Below are 8,091 nucleotides of genomic sequence, written 5' to 3' on the forward strand. Positions count from 1 at the left end.
AGGCTTATTTAGGGTCTCCTCCTTTCTCTGCCCCAAAGCAAGACAGCGCCTCTACATATCAAAGTTAGTCCCTGTGTGCTGGTTCTAGTGTTGTAATTAGGATGGGTAAAATTTTTGACCATTAAATTTACTCACTTAACCAGCAGTAAAAAAAAATGAAAAAATGTAGCAGACTGAAAGTTAGCGGAACTAAATTTAGCCAAAGCTAATTGGTCCGCCTTGCACTCTATGACTACTGGGATAGGCTCCAGCCTCCCTCGACCCTTAATTATACTAAGCGGTTGAAGATGAGTGTGTGTGTGCTCTCTATAAACAAATTTCTCTCTGTGTGCAGTTGAGCATCTTGTATGGCTGCAGCCGGATGTGTGTGTGTGTGTGTGTGTAAAGGTTTCAAACACTCCAGAATTTTCAGAAAAGTTTAATTAATTTGATTTTATTCATCAAAGGGTCAACAGGAAATGCAGTCTTAGGCAGATGTTTCCTCAATCAGTCACATCTGGGCCCTAATTTGTCAGAAACTTTGCTGACAGGAACCCAGCAACAAGACAAACGCCACCAAAAATGTACACCCAGGATTTGTCCGTCTTAGATTCAGTTGTCTTTTTGAATCTGGACTCCTGTGCTTTCAGTTCTTCTTGGTGTCTGGCTTCTTTCCGTTTCATTTCTTTCCTGCACTCAGACTTGTAGGCTTCCAGTTGTTCCTGGTAGTTTTTCTGCTTTGCTTTCAGGTCTTTGTCAAACTGTGCTTTCACAGCTGCCTGTTCTTTCTCCATCATATTCTTCTGAGCTTCCAGCTCTCCTGTAGACGTTCTTGCATCTCTTTCATTTCTTTTCTCCACTCGGTCTTGTGAGTTTCCAGCTGTTTCTGATTCTTTTCCTGCTCAGCTTTCAGTTCTTTGTCCAACTGTGCCTTTACAGCCACCAGTCCTTTCTCTAAAATCTTCTTCTGAGCTTCCAGTTCCTCCTGTAGACATTCTTGCTTCTCTTTCATTTCTTTTCTCCGCTCTGTCTTGTGGGCTTCCAGTTGTTTCAGGTAGTTTTCCTGATTGGCTTTCAATTCTTTCTCAAACTGTGCCTTCACAGCTGACCGTTCTTTCTCTATGGTTTTCTTCTGGGCTTCCAGCTCCTCTTGTAGATGTTCTTGCTTCTCTTTCACTTTTTTTCTACACTCTGTCTTGCAGAATTCCAGTTGTTTCTGGTAGTTTTCCTCCTCAGCTTCCAGTTCTTTGTCAAGCTGTCCCTTCAGAGCTACCCATTCTTTCTCCATGATTTTCTTCTGAGCTTCCAGCTCCTCCTGTAGATGCTCTTGCTTCTCTTTCACTTGTTTTCTACACTCAGTCTTGTGGGCTTCCAGGTTCTTCTGATACTGTTCCTCCTTGGTCTGCAGTTCTTTCTCAACCTCTGCCTTCTTAGCCAGTTCTTTCTCCATCGTGGACTTCAGAGCTTCAATTTCCAGCTTCAGATGTTCTCGCTCCTCTGTCACCTGGCGGATCTCGTCCAAATGGTGCTGTGAGATTTGTGACTTTGCTGACTTTGGTGACCTCAGCTTTGTCTTTCAGAGGTGTTGTGGGCAGACATTCTGTCTTCACCTCTTCTTGGGGTCTGACATAAATCACCCTGTTCTTTTTCTTCTTCTTTTGGCGCTCTGTTAAAAAAGAAAAATGAAGATGAGGGTTTTATTTGAATTTTATTTACATCTAATCTGTCGGCAGCACGGAACTGAAGATTAACCTGGATCTGATCAGAATCTTCTCACCAGATGTGACTACTTTAAATCAGATCTAAGTCCCAATATAGTGGCCCAAGATCATACAACATCAATAAAAGATATTTATACTGTTTGCACTCAGAAAATATCAGATCTGATTGTTCTGATAAAAACCATCAAGAATAAAATCTGCAACCTGATTCAAAAAGAAAAACACTGAAACAAACAGGTAACAAACTAAAAATCAATCAATCAATCAATCAATTTTTTTTATATAGAGCCAAATCACAACAAACAGTTGCCCCAAGGCGCTTTATATTGTAAGGCAAGGCCATACAATAATTATCTAAAACCCCAACGGTCAAAACGACCCCCTGTGAGCAATCACTTGGCTACAGTGGGAAGGAAAACTCCCTTTTAACAGGAAGAAACCTCCAGCAGAACCAGGCTCAGGGAGGGGCAGTCTTCTGCTGGGACTGGTTGGGGCTGAGGGAGAGAACCAGGAAAAAGACATGCTGTGGAGAGGAGCAGAGATCGATCACTAATGATTAAATGCAGAGTGGTGCATACAGAGCAAAAAGAGAAAGAAACAGTGCATCATGGGAACCCCCCAGCAGTCTACGTCTATAGCAGCATAACTAAGGGATGGTTCAGGGTCACCTGATCCAGCCCTAACTATAAGCTTTAGCAAAAAGGAAAGTTTTAAGCCTAATCTTAAAAGTAGAGAGGGTGTCTGTCTCCTTGATCTGAATTGGGAGCTGGTTCCACAGGAGAGGAGCCTGAAAGCTGAAGGCTCTGCCTCCCATTCTACTCTTACAAACCCTAGGAACTACAAGTAAGCCTGCAGTCTGAGAGCGAAGCGCTCTATTGGGGTGATATGGTACTACGAGGTCCCTAAGATAAGATGGGACCTGATTATTCAAAACCTTATAAGTAAGAAGAAGAATTTTAAATTCTATTCTAGAATTAACAGGAAGCCAATGAAGAGAGGACAATATGGGTGAGATATGCTCTCTCCTTCTAGTCCCTAGCCAATGAAAGACTCGTTAGCAGACTTTTAATGAGCCTTTCATGGATTCAGGTGTGTTGGAGCAGGGAGACAACTAAGACTGTCAGGCAGGTGGCTCTCGAGGACCGAACTTGGCCACCCCTGTATTAGATTCATATTTGCACATCAACTGGTTATCAGATTGTCTGGTCGATGACCAGTCAGACTGAATACCATGTCATGAACATGATATTCTTATGCATATCTGTTTCTGAGGAAAGTGTCAAAGTTGCTGAGAAATTCTCAAGAAATTCCTGAGAACAGCTTAGAAGTCATGAGGATGCTGGACAGAGGTTTTTGGCAGTGATGATATCTTTGCAGGAGAATGTTGTTCTAAGTCTTTTGTGTCCTGCTGGAGTATTATTATATATTGTTCAACCTAAGATGACAACTGGATGTCTCTGATGCCATTCCAGTGGTTACCACTGGAATGGTGCAAACCTATGAACTTGTTCAGGCGGTCAACACCAGCTGCTGTGCACTGACATGTCTCACTCCATATAATTACCACATATCTCCTACTGAAACACACTATCAACAAAAGAGCAGCCAGGGAAGACCAGAGACTCCAGCAGGAAGGAAGCCTGACGTCACTTTCCTGTGCTGTCCTCTTTACCATTTCATTTTCATTTTGACAATTCATTTGCACAGCTGCTTTGAAAATGAAAACACTATGTTCTTGTCATTTACTTGTTAATTGTGTCAGCTAATCTGCACACTAGAAGATGAAAATATAATTAAGTTGATTGAATATTAATTTTATTTATGAGTCAAATCATGCGTCCATGTTTTGAAAATTATAAAGCATTTCTCAGAATACTTAGTAATTTCAAATTTGCTTTTTCCTTTAATTTGTGAACACTACTTTGTGGGGTATTTTTTGAAAAGTGCAAATGTCTTTTTCTTTTTAATTATGTCATAGAATGTGCACACTTGAAAATGAAAATGAAAATTCAAAGAGGTTGATTGAATATTAATTTTATTTATGAGTCAAATTCTTTCTGACCCCTCCCATGTCCTGCACACACAATATGAGTTGCTACCATCAGGTGTTATGTGTCGACGCGGGTTGAGGAGCGGACCTGCGTCAGACAGGACCCAGCGCTAAAAATAACCAGAAAGCGGTTCCAAACAGAAACTATTTATTATTCACCTGTGCTTAAAAGTGTAAAAACATAAAAACAACGTCCCTCTGGTGGAGTGATTCGTGGCTCGCTCTCCAGCGCCCGCAAGGATTAAAGCCGGCGCTCCTGGACTTCCTACCACCGCCAAACACCCCCCAGGTGGACACGACAAACTGATTCTCTGTGAAGCAAAGAGAAGGTGAGGTAAGGCAACAGATACAACTATATCTTCCAATAAACACACGCTATCAGCAACACACTCAGGTCAGTGTCCTTTTTTTTACTTTATGCAAATGAGCAGCTTCTCACAACAAGTGGAGGATCACTTATCCTTCACGCCACAGCAGTGAGAAGCAAACTGCACAATTCTCTTCACAATTCCAGTACACTGTGTAACAAAACACCAAGTTACTATCAACAATTACTTAAACACTTAATTACCTTTCGTGTGTGCTGACAGCATGTGTCCTCACCCCTCCCTGCTTCACGGGCTCGATGTGTCAAAACCCAGGCGCGGTCCTCAGCGTCTCACAAACGAACATCACAAGGTCGAGTTCCCGGCAGTTAGGTGCTTTCCATGATGTTGATGAGGGTGAAGACTCTTCAGCCAGCACCTTCTTCACAGACAAATCAGCCCTCATGCCACCTGGAGAGCAAAGAAAAGAAAAGAACACCAAAACATCCAGCCACGCGCCCCCCAACACACAACAATCAGGCAAGTGTTTCAGAGTTCCCCACTGCAGACTGAATAGATATAGAAACTCCTTTGTTCCTATATCAATCACAGTCCTTAACAAACACAGCTAACAATCAGGTTCAGTAGGAGGTCTTAGTATTTGTATGTTTTTTTAAGCTTATTTATTTTTATTTTTATTACTTTTTATTCACTGTTATTAACTGTCTATGTCTTGTTCTGTATCTCTGTATGGGTCATAATTTCTGTGAAGTCCAAGACAAATTTCCCCACGAGGACATTAAAGTATATATATCTATCTATCAAATAATGCATCCATGTTTTGAAAATTAAAAAGCATTTCCAATAATAAGTTTCAATACTGGGCATGCCGGTTTCCTCCCACAATCAAAAATAGGCTTATTTAGGGTCTCCTCCTTTCTCTGCCCCAAAGCAAGACAGCGTCTCCACCATGGGTGCAATTTGGTGGGGGATAGGGGGGGACATGTTCCCCCCACCATTCCAACCAGGGGGGACAGAATATGGTATGTCCCCCCCACCTTCTGACATATATGTGTGTACTTGAAACATGTTATGTCAGTCTTATGTGCAAAACCATGTCAGAATAGTATCTTTGTTTCTGCAAGTTTGTATTTTTAGCAGCATTGACTTGTTTACAACACCTGTTTCTTGTTTGTCACATTCAGAATTTTCTGGGACTGCATTTGCCCAGATTTGAAACCAAAAATAGTTGCCTCTAGGGACTAGTGTCTACACATAAGTATCAACGGACCATATGCTAATTTACTAAAATCTGAAAGTTAGAAAAGGAAATCAGAAAAGCTATCTGGGACCTCAGAAAGCCCATCTGTAATTATTGCTTGATCTCCAAAATCAGTCTATGCAAGCGAAATTATGTTCAGTGTGAGTGTTGTCATTAGTCCCACTTCAAAAATTAAATTCATGATAAGTAATTTATCCAATACTTATGATCTGTTGTTTTTCAAACTTATGCAAAAACAAATCTTGAGAAAAAAATACAGTATACGATAGTTAATAATTATTAAGAGCCTGTTCTTTCATATTTATGAATACATTTTACCACATTGCAGTCGTTTTTTGATGAGAACTCAACCTATCATTTTTCTTGAGTTCTACACATGTAATACCTTATTTACACCAGGATGTTCATAAAATCAATGCTGGCTATTCTCAGAATAAAGTACTTATATCCACAGTTTCAAATTGTATAAGTCAAATGGTGTCCACTTTATGGTCTTCTCAAAACATTAAAATTACTGTTCTGGATGCTCAGAATGCATTTGAGCTTATCTACACTCAACAAAAATATAAACGCAACACTTGGTTTTGCTCCCATTTTGTATGAGATGAACTCAAAGATCTAAAACTTTTTCCACATACACAATATCACCATTTCCCTCAAATATTGTTCACAAACCAGTCTAAATCTGTGATAGTGAGCACTTCTCCTTTGCTGAGATAATCCATCCCACCGCACAGATGTGCCATATCAAGATGCTGATTAGACACCATGATTAGTGCACAGGTGTGCCTTAGACTGCCCACAATAAAAGGCCACTCTGAAAGGTGCAGTTTTATCACACAGCACAATGCCACAGATGTCGCAAGATTTGAGGGAGCGTGCAATTGGCATGCTGACAGCAGGAATGTCAACCAGAGCTGTTTTTCAAAATTAATATAGGCTCAACAGAAAAGATTGGAACAGTTTGGGAGGCATCAAAAGCTTATATGAGAGGGCAGATTATTGCTTATGCCAGCAGACAAAAAAGGGAACATTCAAAAAAGGTAATAACATTGGAAACAGAACTCAAGGAACTGGAGAGGAAGCTATCAGCGCACTATTCAGATGATACATTGAAACATGTTTGTGACCTAAAATTACAGATAAATGAAATATATAATAAAAAAGTTGAATATGCCCTATTTAGACTAAACAATAATTTTATGAGCGTGGAGAGAAAACAGGTAGGCTGTTAGCCAGGCAGCTTAAAAAGAAAGTGGCTAGTTATACAATACCTGCTATTAAGGATGCGAATGGGGTACTTAAGACCAGTACTAGTGACATAAACAAAGTCTTTTTGACATTTTATAAGAAACTTTATGAGTCAGAGGTAGTATATGATAAACAGAGGTGTGACAAATTCTTTTCTAAATTTCATTTGCCAAGATTGACAGAAGACCAGCAGAAAGGTTTAGACAGACCTATAACAGTGGAGGAGGTGAAAAAGGCCATATCTTTAATGAAAGTAGGAAAATCACCTGGATTAGATGGGTTTCCATCTGAATATTATAAAAAGCTAACGGATAGACTGGCTCCTGTTGTAACTGAGGTTTACCAAGAGTCCTTTTCATCGGGAAAGATGCCTGACACTTTTAACGAGGCTTTGATTTCGCTTATTTACAAAAAGGATAAAGATCCTACAGATCCAGGTAGCTTTAGGCCAGTGAGTTTGATTAATGTCGATTGCAAAATATTGACTAAGGTTATTGCCCTAAGAATGGAAAGAATATTGCCAAGCCTGATTCACTCGGATCAAGTTGGCTTTGTGAAGGGAACAACTTCGTCTGACAATGTCAGAAGGCTCTTACATCTTATGTGGACGAGTAGAAATAATAGCACTCCAATAGTGGCTTTATCATTGGATGCTCATAAAGCCTTTGATAGAGTAGAATGGAGCTTTCTTAAATATACTCTTAGAGCATTTGGGTTTGGCGAGGGATTAATTAGATGGGTGAGTGTTATTTATTCCGATCTAAGGGCGGCAGTTTTAACAAATGGATTGGTATCACCATTCTTTAGATTAGGGAGAGGGACAAAGCAAGGGGATCCTCTCAGCCCCCTATTATTCATAATATTGTTAGAACCATTAGCGGCCGCTGTTAGAAACGACAAAAGCATCAGGGGAGTAATCCACGGTTCAGAAGAGCATAAAATGTTTCTGTATGCTGATGATATTTTGCTCTTTATAAGAGACCCTTCCTCTTCAGTTCCAAAGGTTTTATGCATAATTGACAAATTTTCAGAGTTATCAGGCTATAAAATAAACTGGCAAAAGTCAGAAGCTATGCCAGTGTCAAAGGGATGTCTCCAACCTCTTCTTTCTCCATTCCAGTTTAGGTGGGTTCCAGTCAGAATGAAGTATTTGGGAATTAGGTTATATTCAGAACTGACAAACATAATTTCAATAAATTTAGAGCTGTCATTACAAAAACTGAAAATTAATTTAGATAAGTGGAAATTGCTGAATTTTACTTTGTGGGGGAAAATTAATACTATTAAAATGTTGGTTGCTCCTCAATTTAATTATATATCAATGATGATACCAATAACAATAGGTAATATTTTTTTAAACAATATAATTTATTAATTTTTCGATTTTCTTTGGAATGGTAAAAAAGCAAGAATTGGAATAGCAAAACTCACAGTTTTGAGGGAATGTGGAGGGCTGGCTCTTCCGGACCTGGAATTATATAATCTTGCATTTGAAATGAATAA

This window comes from Thalassophryne amazonica, chromosome 4, assembly GCF_902500255.1.
Source record: "Thalassophryne amazonica chromosome 4, fThaAma1.1, whole genome shotgun sequence".
NCBI classification, from domain to species: Eukaryota; Metazoa; Chordata; class Actinopteri; order Batrachoidiformes; family Batrachoididae; genus Thalassophryne; species Thalassophryne amazonica.